Source organism: Zea mays, chromosome 1 (assembly GCF_902167145.1).
Source record: "Zea mays cultivar B73 chromosome 1, Zm-B73-REFERENCE-NAM-5.0, whole genome shotgun sequence".
NCBI classification, from domain to species: domain Eukaryota; kingdom Viridiplantae; phylum Streptophyta; class Magnoliopsida; order Poales; family Poaceae; genus Zea; species Zea mays.
The window spans coordinates 303,211,469-303,227,379 of NC_050096.1; positions in this window are offsets into that span (position 1 = coordinate 303,211,469).

Below are 15,911 nucleotides of genomic sequence, written 5' to 3' on the forward strand. Positions count from 1 at the left end.
ATACTCCTCGCATGTTTATGTCGAGAGGAGTATAATAAGGTGCAAGGGTTAAAAAGTGCCAAGGAGATTTGGGATGTCCAAAAGACCGCGCGCGAAGGAGATTAGGTGACCAAGATCACCAAGCGGGAGACGATCGAGAGGGAGCTCGGTCGATTTGTCCTCAACCGTGGAGAAGACCTGCAAGCAATGTAGAACCGGCTAAATACCATGGTGAATCAAGTGCGCAATCTTGGGAGCACAAAGTGGGATGACCATAAAATGGTCAAGGTTATTCTTAGATCACTTGTTTTTCGTAATCCCACTCAAGTGCAACTAATCCGTGGAGACCCTAGATATAAAAAGATGTCTCCCGAGGAAGTAATTGGCAAGTTTGTGAGCTTTGAACTTATGATCAAAGACTCCAAACATATTGTCAATTTGGAGCAAGGCGCCACCTCAACACCCAAGGTGCAACCCGTCGCATTCAAAGCGACGGTAGAAAAGAAAGAAGAATCTACATCAAGTAGGCTCCCCATTGACGCCTCCAAGCTCGACAATGAGGAGATGACGCTCATCATCAAGAGCTTCCATCAAATCCTCAAGCAAAGGAGGGGGAAGGACTACAAACCCCGCTCCAAGAGGGTGTGATACAAGTGTGGTAAGCCCGGTCATTTTATTGCAAAATGTCCAATGTCTAGTGATAGTGACAGGGGCGACGACAATAGGGGGAAGAAGAAGGAGAAAAAGAGATACTACAAGAAGAAGGGCGATGATGCCCACGTGTGTCGGGAATGGGACTCCGACAAGAGCTCCACCGACTCCTCCTCCGACGAGGATGCCGCCAACATCACCGTCAACAAGGGCCTCCTCTTCCCCAACGTCGCCACAAGTGCTTCATGGCAAAGGACGGCAAAAAGAAGAAGGTACAATCTAGAACCACCCCCAAATATACTACATCTAGTGATGAGGGTAGTTCTAGTGAATATGAAGATGATCTGCTTACTCTTTTTGCCAACCTTAACATGCAACAAAAAGAAAAAAATGAATGAATTGATAGGAGCCATTCATGAGAAGGATGAACTTTTGGATAGCCAAGAGGAATTCCTTATTAAAGAAAACAAAACGTATGTTAAATAGAAAAATGCTTATGCTCAGGAAGTAGAGAAATGTGAAAATTTATCTAAGGAGCTTAGCATTTGCCATGAATCAATTTCTAACCTTAGAACTGAGAATGCTAATTTAATTGCTAAGGTTGAAAAGTTAAATGTTTGATCTTAGAAATGAAAATGCTAGTCTAATTGCTAAGATTGACGAATTGAATGTTTGCAAAAAAAATCAATTTCCTGTCTTAGAAAATGAGAATGCCACATTACATGCTAAGATAGAAGAATTAAATGTTTGCAAACCCTCTACATCTACTGTCGAACATGTTTCTATTTGTACTAGATGTAGAGATATTAATGTTGATGCTATAAATGATCACCTTGCTTTAATTAAACAACAAAATAATCATATAGCTCAATTATCTGTTAAAATTAATGAGCATGAAATTGAAAATGAAAAGTTTAAATTTGCTAGAAGCATGCTCTATAGTGGGAGACGCCCTGGCATTAAGGATGGTATTGGTTCCAACAAGGAAGCAATGTCAAGCTTAATACCCCTAAAAGATTGTCCAATTTTGTAAAGGGCAAAGCACCCATGGTTCAGGATAATTAGGGCTACATTCTATATCCTGCTAATTATCCTAAGCAAAAAATTAGGAGAATTCATGCTAGGAAACCTCATACTGTTCCACATCATGCTTTTATATATAAGAATGAGGCTTCTAGCTCTAGGCAATCAACTCATGTTAAATTGCCCAAAAATAAAACTCCTACTACATCAAATGAGCCTAACATTTCATTTAAGACTTTTGATGCATCTTATGTTTTAACTAACAAATCAGGCAAAATAGTTGCCAAATATGTTGGGGCCAAACACAAGGGGTCAAAGACTTGTGTTTGGGTAACCAAGGTGCTTGTTTCTAACGTAAAAGGACCCAAGACTGTTTGGGTACCTAAGAACAAGGCCTAAAACTGTTTTGCAGGTTTATGCATCTGTGGGCACAAGTTGGATAATTGATAGCGGATGCACAAACCACATGACAGGGGAGAAAAGGATGTTCTCCTCCTACGAGAAAAACGAAGATCCCCAAAGAGCTATTACATTCGGGGATGGGAATCAAGGTTTGGTTAAAAGACTTGGTAAAATTGCTATATCACCCGACCATTCTATTTCCAATGTTTTTCTTGTAGATTCTTTAGATTATAACTTGCTTTCTGTATCTCAATTATGCAAAATGGGCTATAACTATCTATTTACAAATATAGGTGTTGTTGTCTTTAGAAGAAGTGATGACTCGGTAGCATTTAAGGGAGTATTAGAGGGTCAGCTATACTTAGTTGATTTTAACAAAGCTGAACTCGATACTTGCTTAATTACTAAGACTAATATGGGTTGGCTCTGGCATCGCCGACTAGCCCATGTTAGGATGAAGAATCTTCACAAGCTTCTAAAGGGAGAGCACATTTTAGGACAAACAAATGTACATTTTGAGAAAGACAGGGTTTGTAGCGCATGTCAAGAAGGAAAACAAGTTGGAGTCCATCATCCACACAAGAACATAATGACAACGGACAGGCCACTGGAACTACTCCACATGGATCTATTCGGCCCGATAGCTTACATAAGCATCGGTGGAAGTAAGTACTGTCTAGTAATTGTGGATGACTATTCTCGCTTCACTTGGGTATTCTTTTTGCAGGAAAAATCTCAAACCCAAGAGACTTTAAAGGGATTCTTAAGACGGGCTTAAAATGAGTTCGGATTAAGAATCAAAAAGATAAGAAGCGACAATGGGACAGAATTCAAGAACTCACAAATTGAAGGCTTCCTTAAGGATGAGGGCATCAAGCATGAGTTCTCTTCTCCCTACACACCTCAACAAAATGATGTAGTGGAGAGGAAGAATAGAACTCTATTGGACATGGCAAGGACCATGCTTGATGAGTACAAGACACCGGACCGGTTTTGGGCTAAGGCGATTAACACCGCCTGCTACTCCATCAACCGGTTATATCTTCACCGAATCCTCAAGAAGACATCATATGAACTCCTCACCGGTAAAAAGCCCAATGTTTCATATTTTAGAGTCTTTGGTAGCAAATGTTTTAATCTTGTTAAAAGAGGAAGAAAATCTAAATTTGCTCCTAAGGGCGTAGAAGGCTTTTTACTTGGTTATGACTCAAATATAAGGGCATATAGAGTCTTCAACAAATCCACTAGATTAGTTGAGGTTTCTTATGACATTGTGTTTGATGAGACTAACGGCTCCCAAGTGGAGCAAGTTGATCTTGATGAATTAGATGATGAAGAGGCTCAATGCATCGCGCTAAGGAACATGTCCATTGGGGATGTGTGTCCTAAGGAATCCGAAGAGCCTCCACAAGCACAAGATCAACCGTCATCTTTCAACCAAGCATCTCCACCAACTCAAGATGAGGATCAGGCTCAAAATGAAGATCAAGAGGATGAGCCACCTCAAGAGGAGGACAATGATCAAGGGGGAGATGAAGAGAATGAAGACAAGGAAGATGATCAAGAAATACAGGGTCAGAGACCGCCTCACCCAAGAGTCCACCAAGCAATTCAACAAGATCACCCTGTCAACTCCATCCTTGGCGATATTCATAAGGGGGTAACCACTAGATCTCGAGTTGCTCATTTTTGTGAACATTACTCTTTTGTGTCCTCTATTGAGCCATACAGGGTGGAGGATGCACTAAGAGATTCAGATTGGGTGCTGGTTATGCAAGAGGAACTCAACAACTTCACGAGGAATGAGGTATGGCATTTAGTTCCACGTCCTAATCAAAATGTTATAGGTACCAAGTGTGTATTTTGCAACAAGAAAGATGAGCATGGTGTCGTGACAAGGAACAAATCCCGATTTGTGGCCAAAGGTTATTCACAAGTCGAAGGTTTGGATTTTGATGAAACTTATGCACCTGTAGCAAGGCTTGAGTCAATTCATATATTACTTGCCTATGCTATTTACCATGGCTTTAAGCTTTATCAAATGGACGTAAAAAGTGCCTTTCTCAATGGACCTATCAAGGAAGAGGTCTATGTTGAGCAACCTCCCGGCTTTGAAGATAGTGAGTACCCTAATCATGTTTATAAACTCTCAAAGGCGCTTTATGGGCTCAAGCAAGCCCCAAGAGCATGGTATGAATGCATGCGAGATTTCCTTATCACTAATGGCTTCAAAGTCGGTAAAGCCGATCCTACACTCTTTACTAAAATTATTGCAAAAGATTTATTTGTATGCCAAATTTATGTTGATAATATCATATTTGGGTCTACTAACAAATCTACTTGTGAAGAGTTTAGTAGGATCATGATACAAAATTCGAGATGTCTATGATGGGGGAGTTGAAGTATTTTCTAGGATTTCAAGTCAAGCAACTTCAAGACGGCACCTTCATCAGCCAAACAAAGTACATTCAAGACATACTTAACAAGTTTGGAATGAAGGATGCCAAGCCCATCAAGACATCCATTGGAACAAATGGGCATCTCGACCTCGACACGGGAGGTAAATCCGCAGATCAAAAGGTATACCGGTCGATGATAGGATCGTTACTCTATTTATGTGCATCTCGACTGGATATTATGCTTTCCGTATGCATGTGTGCAAGGTTCCAAGCCGATCCTAAGGAAGTTCACCTTAGGGCCGTGAAAAGAATCATGAGATATTTAGTTTACACTCCTAAGTTTGGATTTTGGTACCCCAAGGGATGTACTTTTGATTTAATAGGATATTTAGATGCTGATTGGGCAGGGTGTAAAATTGATAGGAAGAGTACATCAGGGACTTGTCAGTTTCTGGGAAGATCTCTGGTGTCATGGGCTTCAAAGAAACGAAACTCAGTAGCTCTTTCTACCGCCGAAGCCAAGTACATTGCCGCAGACCATTATTGTGCGCAATTACTTTGGATGAGGCAAACCCTCAGGGACTATGGCTACAAATTGAGCAAAGTCCCTCTCCTATGTGACAATGAGAGTGCAATCCGCATGGCGGATAATCTCATTGAACACAGTCGCACTGAGCACATAGACATTCGATATCACTTTTTGAGATATCACCAACAAAGGGGGGATATCGAGATTGCTTATGTTAGCACCAAAGAACAATTAGCCGATATCTTTACCAAACCATTAGATGAGAAAACCTTTAGCAAACTTAGGAATGAGCTAAATATTTTTGATTCTTGGAATTTTGATTAAACCATTGCACACATAGCTTATTTGTATACCTTTGATCATATCTCTTTCATGACTAAGACTAATGTGTTTTCAAGTGCATTTCTATACTAAGTCGTAGATTGAAAGGGAAATGGAGTATGTGACGAAGACAAGGCTTCCACTCCACTCTACCGGTATCTTTTATCCTTCGTCATCACTCCACATCACTCTCCAAATTGGTATAATCCTTTACTCTTATTTACTTGTACCAATGGGGAGAAAGTAAAAGGGCTCTCAAGAGTCTCTGTCTTTGGCGATTAATGCCAAAGGGGGAGAAATATTAAGCCCAAAGCAAAAGGACCGCACCACACCAAATTTTAAATTGTGTTTCGAATTTTTTTAATTGGTATGTTTGTTTTTCAATTGGTATATTGTGATAGCAATTTCTTCAATTAGAATATATTCAAATTTGGTATCTACTAAAACCCTCTTGAAAACTAAGAGGAGAATTTCATTCAGGGGGAGTTTTGTTTAGTCAAAGGAAAAGCATTTAAACAGGGGGAGAAATTTCAAATCTTGAAAATGCTTCATGCAATCTATTCATATACCTTTGACTATTTGCAAAAGACTTTGAAAAGACTTTCCAAAAATAATTTGCAAAAACAAAATAAATGGTGCAAGCGTGGTCCAAAATGTTAAATAAAAGAAAGCAATCCATTCATATCTAGTGAAATTATTAATTGGTTTAATTCCAAGTAACCTGTGCACTTACATTATGCAAACTAGTTCATTTCTACACTTATATATTTGCTTTGGTTTGTGTTGGCATCAATCACCAAAAAGGGGGAGATTGAAAGGGAAATAGGGTTAACCTTTTCCTATAATTAATTTTGGTGGTTGAATGTCCAACACAAATATTGGACTAACTGGTTTGCTCTAGAATATATGATCTACAGGTGCATAAAGGTTCAACATAAACCAATAAAAGATTGAAGATAGGGTTCAAATACAAAGGAGCAAAGAAACCAAGAGTACCCTGGTCTGGCGTACCGGACAGTGTCCGGTGCACCAGGACCGTACAGAGTCTAAACAGCCACTCTCGGGTTTCAACCAGCACGCTCCGCTATAATTCATCGGACTGTCCGGTGTGCCACCGGACTGTTGTGATACCCGGTTTGCAAAGAAGAGAAGTTAGAGGTTATTCTTTTTTTTTTGTTTTTTCCCATTCGGTTGATGCATTTTGGGGATTTGGAATTTGTGGAAAACATTCACCAGTAGGACAGTAGAATTTCTTTGGTTAGGCGCTTGCAACGGGGTCGAGAGCTATCGCGTGGGCGAGTTGGGCCGCGAATCTTGATTCGGCCCACTAACCTCCCCTAACCCTAACCGCCCTCCCCCCTAACCCCCCCCCCTTCCTTTGTGCAGCCGCCCCCCCATTCCCCTAACCTTTGGCCGCCCCCCCCCTCCCATCTCCTCCTCCCTCAAACCCTTGCAGTCATACCACCTAACCCTAGCCGCCCCCCCCCCCCCCCATCTCCTACCAAGGTGCCATTCCTTGCCGCTCGGATCTACGTCGCGTGGTGCAAATCTCCAATTGTTTTCGGTGGAGGGAAGAATGGAGGAAGGAAAGGGGGAGAATCCAAGGTGATTTTTGTGTTTATCTCTTGTTCATTTGTGCTGCAATCCAATTGATTAGTTGTTGCGTATGCGATTTGGTAGAAGGGCTGTCCAGAATTTTAGGGTGTGGACGAACAACAGCAGTATTAGTGGTTTCTGGGCATTTTTCGTGGGAAATTAATGGGAATCAGTTTTGGAATCATGTAGAACTTTGACATACCTTTCCAACGAGTATTTATGCGCTCAATTTGGAGTTATAAATTAAAAGATATCACCGTTTGAATCCGGGTATGCGGCTGTCCAAAAAAACAGATTTTCAGGTGGACGAACAGCAGCAGTATTAGCAGTTTCTGGGGTTTTTTCGTGAGTTATTAGTGTTAATCAGTATGAGAATCATGTAGGTCTTTTTCTTACCTTTCCAGCAAGTACTTATGCGCTCGATTCGGAATTATATTTTAAAAGTTATCGCTGTTTGAATCCGAGTATGTCGCTGCCCAAAAGAGAAAAAAACAGACTGCAGGGTTTATCTTGTGGACCGTTTTGGGGTAGTTAGATGTTGGAATTTAATCATAAATTGTATACAAAACTTATGGGGAATTTTATGTAGTTGTCTCTGGAGTTTTAGTTTGTCATCACTGCTGTCTTAATTTTAAAGTTATGGAATTGTTAAGCAGCGCCACTGCAGTTTGGTGGGTGTGGGGAGAATTGTTACCCGCGGCGGGGTTTGAGACTGCGCGTAGGTGCGGCGTTGTTTTTGAGGCTTATTATGTGAATTTGGTGCACTAAGTTGGGTGTCAAAAACAGGTGGTGGACTTCCGGATCGTACTTAGGGATTTGCCCAAACTTCTGGTGAAGGCAAGTAAAACAGTGATGATTATTCCGTCCGTCGAATGAAAAGTCTTATACTTGATTATGTTGTGCTATTGTGTTCGTATTCATATTTTTAATTGAGTACCATCATTTGAAGATATTCGTGTTTTATTGATTATATATGTTGAGTTTGTGGTTTGATCATGTTACTCAAGTGGTTATTATGTGGAATGGGTGGAAGTATATGTCTAGCACATTTCATTTCTCATGTTGTTGTCATGCATAATGCATTCATTATTCATTGCATGGAAGTTCGTCGTGATCTTATGGTCCGACCATACCGGTACATTGAGCATCATATGTTGCCTGAGAAGGGGTATGATGCAGCTTCATATCCTCAGAGATATGAAGGCAGAAGTCATTACTGCATCTGTAGCCATGTGCATTCATGGGAGAGGTGTGGAATTTATTATGTGGATGTGGATAGTGTGGATTTTTACATTGTGATTCTTCTTGGCGTTAAGTAATTAGTTACTTGCTTACTTGCTGCAAATTATTATTCAAGAAGGAAGTTTTGAACTACGTGGTTGTTTAAGCACAGTTGGTTTACATTGTCCAATTGTGGTTTGCTCTGTTTACTTGCTGAGATGTGTCATCTCACTCTTGCATTGTTTAATGCAGGCACCTGATTTCTGCTTTGGGAAAAGAGGGATGTAGTAGCACGGCCACTAAACCTTTAACAAAGGAACCACTGCTTAATAATATTGTTAATCAGGGAGGGTCAAGTCTAGGGAATTAATATGTTCTAGCTTTTCATGGTGGTTGAGCTGTTTTTGGGGTGGGCTGAGTTACCTATCCTTTTATTTGGTCATGAATGTGTTTCACCACTTTTGCATTTAGATTCTACTACGTGAATTATCTGTCTTTTATATCCTGTATGAACTCCATGCCCCCCCCCCCGCTATGCTTCTTTCAAGGGAGGTGCTGCCGGATTTTACAATTCTTTCTCTCTCTATTCCATTTCTTGTGTTTCATAAGTTTAGTGGGAAGGGTTTTTGGTAACATCCAATGTGTGGGACCAGTGGGGTGTTACAGTTGGTATCAGAGGAATAGGCTGTAGGTCCTAGCAAGTGGAGTAATAATAAATTGACACACTGCACATGTAGGATGAGATTTCTGCTTTACTATTGATATGTTATGTTATTGTCTGTGCTAGTTTGACATTATCTGAAGAAATGCTATGACAATCTTATTTACTTATTATTCTCACCCCTGTGGCTGCAGCTATGCCGCCTCATAGGGCTCGGGGTAGTCCGCAAGTTCCTAGTGGGGACTCGATGAGTCCGGCGGCAATGTTAGCCGCGATGCAGGCCATGCAGCAGGAGTTGGCCATTCTGAGGCAAGCTATTCCTGTTGCCCCTGCGGGTGCTGCTCAGGGTGCTGGTGGTGGAGGAATGCCCAGGGGCGCTGTCCCTGCGGGTGCTGCTCCAGGTGGCGAGGCCGAGGTGCCTCTTCCAGTCAGTGGTTTTTCTCTGATGCAGTGGATGGGCATGAAGTTGGATTCTTTTGATTGCAATGGTACTCCGGTGGAGGCGGCAGATTGGTTGACTTACATGGAGGATAAGATGAATGTCTTCGAGATTGTGTATGGAGATCGGGTTTGCTTTGGCACACAGCTGCTGAAGGGAGAGGCTCAAATTTGGTAGAGAGGCGTGCATGGAGCGCACTCCTCATCACTAGGAGTCATGTCTTGGGATGTCTTCACCAGGCAGTTTGAAAGGAGATTCTACGCGGTCACCTTCCTGGAGAAAATGAAGATTGACTTGCAGTCCTACAAGTAGGAGAAGAAGTCTGTCATAGAGTATGAGGTGGGCTTCAACAAGATGGTCCGCTTTGTCCCTCATGTGGCTTATAATGAGATGGAGAAGGCGAGCCAGTTCCGTCAGGGTCTGAAGCCTTCTATCAGGCATGCACTGGGAGCCTTTCCGTTGGTGGACTTCCGTACTACGGTGGAGCAGACACTGGGTGTGGAGATGCAACACCAGTATACCATGGAGTCGCAGAAGTCTTCGGGTGTTGATCAGCCTCGTGGCCAGGACACGAGGAGGGGCAACACGGGAGGTCCAGCCCACAAGAGGGGCAAGTCTCAGCATCAGCGCCACCATCCTTATCGTGGCAAATCTTCTAACTCGGGTACTTCGGGAGGAAGTACTCAGAGGTTTCGGGTTGTTCCTAAGCCCGGGCTAGGGTTGGTGTGTTTCCGCTGTGGTGATGCGCATTGCCGTGCAGAGTGCCAGTGGAGTGGCAGGTGTTCTATCTGCAGTCAGGACCACAAGGATGTGGTGTGTAGGAGGAATCCTAATGGGAAGCTCAGATGGGAGCCGGTGACTTCCTCCTCTTCTCAGGGCACTATCAACATGATGTCAAGTGCTGAGCAGCAGTTTTCAGTTCCTCTTCCTCCGCAGCAGCTTTATGTGCCTGGGACTCCTCAGTTCATGCCGATGCAGGGTTTTCCTCAGTATCTGGCCGCGCCTACTCCTGCACCGTCTACTCTTATGTCGTCTCAGTTTGGAGCTCCGCGTCTGCCTCACCCGACGGCTCAGTGGGGTTCTTCTGTTAATTTCACTCCGGGAGCTTCCTCTTCTGCGAGTATTTTTGGAGCTTATGTGCTACCCGCTGCGGATGGCAGAGAGCAAGGAGACGTGGTGACACGTACGATTTCAGTTGATTCGTTTGCGGCCCATGCTCTTTTTGACTCTAGCGCTAGCTATTTGTTTGTTTCGGAGGATTTTGTGTCGCGGGCTGGTCTTTCGGTGCAGAGGTTGGGTCACCCAATTTTGGTTAGTTCTGCTAATGGCTCCATTAGTAGCTGTTTAGTTTGTCAGGGGTGTTCCGTCATTCTTGCTGATGAGGTCTTTTCGGCCAATCTGGTGGTGATTTCCTTGGGGGCATTCGATGTTATCTTGGGTATGGATTGGTTATCCCAGTATCACGCAGTTATATCCTGTTTTTGGAAGACAGTGTTATTGCAGGCGCCGTCGGGTAAGGAGGTGGTATTCTTGGGAAGTTCCCCAAAGTTCACGTTATCCTTGTTGGCGCAATTGCTTCTAGATCACCGATCAAGGAAGTCGGGGATCTTTTTCTCCATGGTGGTGGAGGGTGAGGCTGCCTTGCGGGTGCAGGACATCCGGGTGGTGTGTGACTTTGCTGACGTGTTTCCGGCAGAGCTTCCAGGCATTCCTCCGGAGCGTGATGCAGCTTTTGAGATTAAGCTGATTCTGGGTACGCAGCCTATTCATAAGGCCCCGTATCGAATGGCCCCAAAGGAGCAGGTTGAATTGAAGCGGCAATTGGATGATCTGCTGGCTAAGGGTTTCATTAGGCCTAGCAGGTCTTCATGGCTTCCCCAGTATTGTTTGTTGAGAAGAAGGATAAAAGCAAGCAGCTGTGTGTGGATTATCGCGCTTTGAATCAAGTGACAATCAAGAATAAATATCCGCTTCCCCGTATTGAGGTCCTCTTTGAACAGTTGAGGGGTGCCCAGGTGTTCTCCAAAATTGATTTGAACTTGGGTTATCATCAATTGAGGATTCGTGAGGAGGATATTGAGAAGACCGCTTTTTGCACCAGGTATGGGCATTATGAGTTCATAGTCATGTCTTTTGGCTTAACTAATGCCCCTGCTGCTTTTATGGAAGCAATGAATAGGATGTTGCATGAATTCCTGGATGACTTTGTGGTCGTGTTCTTGGATGATATTCTGATTTATTCAAAGACCGAGGCCGAGCATGAGCAGCATCTCCGTCTCGTTCTGGGTGCCCCAAGGAAGAATTAGTTCTATGGCAAGTTGAAGAAGTGTGCCTTTTGGCTGTCCGAAGTGGCTTTCCTAGGGCACGTGATTAATCAACAGGGCATTGCGGTTGATCCCAAGAATGTTGCGGCTATGGTGGAGTGGAAGAGACCCTCTAGTGTCTCTGAAATCCGAAGTTTCCTGGGGCTCGCTGGATATTATCGGCGCTTCGTACCAAATTTTTCCAGCATTGCTAAGCCTCTGACTAGACTCTTGGAGAAGGGTGTTCTCTTCATCTGGTCCGGCGATTGCGAGGTTAGTTATCAGACATTGAAGAGCAAGTTGGTGGACGCCCCTACCCTGAGAGCGGTAAGCGTTTCACAGTTTATACGGATGCTTCGCGTATTGGTCTTGGTTGTGTGTTGATGCAGGAAGGCAGGGTGATTGCTTATGGCTCAAGGCAGTTGAGGAAGCATGAGGGGAATTACCCAACTCATGATCTTGAATTGGTCGCGGTGGTTTTTTCTCTAAAGTCGTGGAGGCATTATCTTTATGGCGAGGCTTGTGACATTTACACCGATCATAAAAGTCTCAAGTATATTTTTACTCAGAAGGAGCTGAATTTGAGGCAGCGTCGGTGGCTTGAATTGATTAAAGATTATGATTTGTCCATTCATTATCACACGGGGAAGGCTAATGTAGTGGCTGATGCCCTTAGCAGGTCCGGGGTTCCAAAAGTGGCCTTGTCGTTGATCGTTGATCTGGACCGTTTGGGGATCGCTTTGTGTTATGTCGGCACCGCTAGCGAGGAGACTCGGATGCTTATTCAATCCTCCCTCATGGAGAGAGTGCGTGCGGCTCAGCAGCAGGATCGTCTATTGCAGGAAGCTCGAAAGAGGGTTGGTGATGGTAAACCACGGGAGTTCACCATTGATGAGAATGATTTGGTTCGTTTCAGGGGCCATCTTTGTGTGCCTTAGAAATTAGAGGTGAAGATGGATATCTTGAGAGAAGCTCATAAAACGCCTTACACCGTTCACCCTGGCGAAACCAAAATGTACCGAGATTTGAAGCAAAACTTCTGGTGGAAGCGGATGAAGGTTGACGTTTCTAAGTATGTGGCCGCCTGTGAAGTATGTCAACGCGTGAAGGCCGAGCATAAGCGGCCTGCAGGTTTACTGAAGCCATTAGAAATTCCAGAGTGGAAATGGGAGCATATCACCATGGATTTTGTGGTGGGTCTACCTCGTTCCCCTCGGGGCAGGGATGCTATATGGGTGGTAGTGGATCGCTTGACTAAGTCTGCACATTTTATTCCCATGAAGACCACAAATTCAGCTTCAGATTTGGTTCCCTTGTATATGAAGGAAGTAGTCAGGCTTCACGGGGTACCTAAGTCCATTGTTTCTGATCGAGACTCCAAATTTGTATCCAAATTCTGGGAGAGTCTTCATAGTGCATTGGGCACCAAGCTTTCACTTAGTGTCGCTTTTCACCCTCAGACTGATGGTCAGTCAGAGCGAACGATCCAAACCTTGGAAGATATGTTGCGTGCTTGTGTTCTGTCATGGAAGGGTAGCTGGGAGGATCATCTTGCATTGGCAGAGTTTGCTTATAACAATAGCTACCAGACTAGCATCAAGATGGCACCATTTGAGGCTTTGTATGGCAGGCGGTGTATCTCCCCTCTGTGCTGGGAGACTTTGGGAGAGAGATCCCTGGTTGGTCCTGATTGGGTTCAGCAGACTTCTGAAAAGGTTCGGGAAATTCGTCAGAATATTTTGGCAGCTCAGAGCCGTCAGAAGAGTTATGCTGATGTGAGGAGGCGGGATTTGGAATTTGCAGTGGGTGACCAAGTCCTTCTCAGGGTATCACCTACTAAAGGAGTTGTTCGGTTCGGTGTCTCTGGAAAGCTCAGCCCGAGATACATTGGACGGTTCCCTATCTTGGCCCGAGTGGGCAGCCTAGCTTATCGCTTGCTGCTGCCGGATTCCATGGCAGGGGTACACCCGGTTTTTCATGTCTCTATGTTGAGGAAGTTCTTGCGGGATCCGGACCATCAGATTGAGATGGAACCAATTGCTGTGCAGCAGGATCTGACTTTGGAGTGTCGTCTGGTGCGTATATTGGAATTCTCGGAGCGTGTATTGAGGAAGAGATCAATTAAGTATGTCAAGGTCTTATGGACTAATCAGTCTGAGCGCGAGGCTACGTGGGAACTTGAGGACCTGATGCGGCAGAAGTATCCGGAACTTTTCGTTGTGGGTAAGTGTTGTTGATTCTTTAATCTTTCCTTTTGTCGTTCCGATAGAAGCGTCAGAACTTGAGGTCGAATTCTTTTTAAGGGGGGTAGAGTGTGATACCCGGTTTGCAAAGAAGAGAAGTTGGAGGTTATTCTATTTTTTGTTTTTTCCCATTCATTTGATGCATTTTTGGGGATTTGGAATTTGTGGAAAACATTCACCAGTAGGGCAGTAGAATTTGGTTAGGCGCTTGCAACGGGATCGGGAGCTGTCGCGTGGGCGAGTTGGGTCGCGAATCTTGATTCGGCCCACTAACCTCCCCTAACCCTAGCCGCCCTCCCCCCTAACCCCCCTTCCTTTGTGCAGCCCCCTCCCATCTCCTCCTCCCTCAAACCCCACCTAACTAGGGATGGCTATGGGTACGGGTATGGGTAAATAACCGTGGATAATTATCCATTGGATACGGGTATGGTGGAATTTAATATCCACGGGTACAGTTATGGATATAATAAGGTATCCGCGGATATTTTTTCGCGGGTATGGATATCCAGTATCCATACCCGTTACCCAATGGATATCTAACATGTGGGCCATCCGGATTTATATATTATCGTAAATTCTTATTTTTCAATTTTTATCCATAACATGTTGTTTGGTGCTGAAATTATCATTTAATGCTATTGGAATGATAATTATTTTGAAATGTAATAAAATTGTTGTTTGGTGTTTAATGCTAAAATTGTAGTGGGCGGGCGGGTAACGGGTATCCACTGGATAGCGGATACCCGGCGGGTACAGGTATGGATACAGATCCATACCTACGAACGTTTATGGGTACAAGTATGAGTTGAGTTTTGTCTCGTGGGTATGGATTCGTGAACTATATATCCGTGTACTACCCGCCCAATTGCCATCCCTACACCTAACCCTAGCCGCCCCTCCCCATCTCCTCCTACCAAGGTGCCATTACTTGCCGCTCGGATCTACGTCGCGTGGTGCAAATCTCCAATTGTTTTCGGTGGAGGGAAGAAGGGAGGAAGGAAAGGGGGAGAATCCAAGGTGATTTTTGTGTTTATCTCTTGTTCATTTGTGCTGCAATCCAATTGATTAGTTGTTGCGTATGCGATTTGGTAGAAGGGTTGTCCAGAATTTTAGGGGGTGGACGAACAGCAGCAGTATTAGTGGTTTCTGGGCATTTTTCGTGGGAAATTAATGGGAATCAGTTTTGGCTCTAATGAGATATCGTTATAGTTTTTGCACAATTCTTTGCATAGATTACAAATGTAATAATATCGTTTTCAAATAGGACAACCATGTAGTTTTACTACTGTGTGAAACGTCTTGCTCTTATGGCCCTGAAAACCGCAGACATACAACTTATTCTTTATGCCACTCTTAGGAACATTCCCTGCAAATATTTTCAGTTTGCAAAAGTGGTGGTAATCATTCTTATTTCCTTTATGTTTGATCTTCTGGTGTTAGTTTATATATGCCCTCTATAGAGTCAATATGATAAAACACAATGATATACATAAACATTAATTATTATTCTATACTTTTGTTAACGTCATTAAAAATGAATGTTTACATACTTTAAAAGATATAATAAGGTGTTCATGCGTCACTAAGTTTTTTGATTTCTTTATTAACGCACATGCATTTTACTATATCATGTAAGCATCCACTTTTAGTGATGCTAACAAAATTACAGAATAACAATTAATGTTTTTGTGTACTATTGTATTTTATCATATTGATTCTGTAGCAACCTACATGCATATACCTAGTGGATTGGTGAAGCCAAAAGTGGCTTGCACAACTTTAGATAGGGATGGTAATGAATCACGATCTAAAATATTTTTTCACAATTCATTGTGGCCCTTAAATATTTTAGTTTAAAATAGAAATAGAGCAAAATCCTAATTTGAACCGATACTTAAATTTTATAGTATAAAACTTAGAGTCGGATCATGTTATTTTTATAAAAAACCATACCCACCAAATCTATAAATCGTTATCTTCTCCATTCTTTCACACATTCACACAGATATCGTGTACGAGCCTTCACGATGGCGGACAGAGTTGACGGCTACCATCCCACCGGCGGCAGCAGCCATCGCATCCCTGGCTATGGGAACGTCAACAATGCAGAGCTCCGCGGCCAGCCCACCGGCGACAACGGGCGT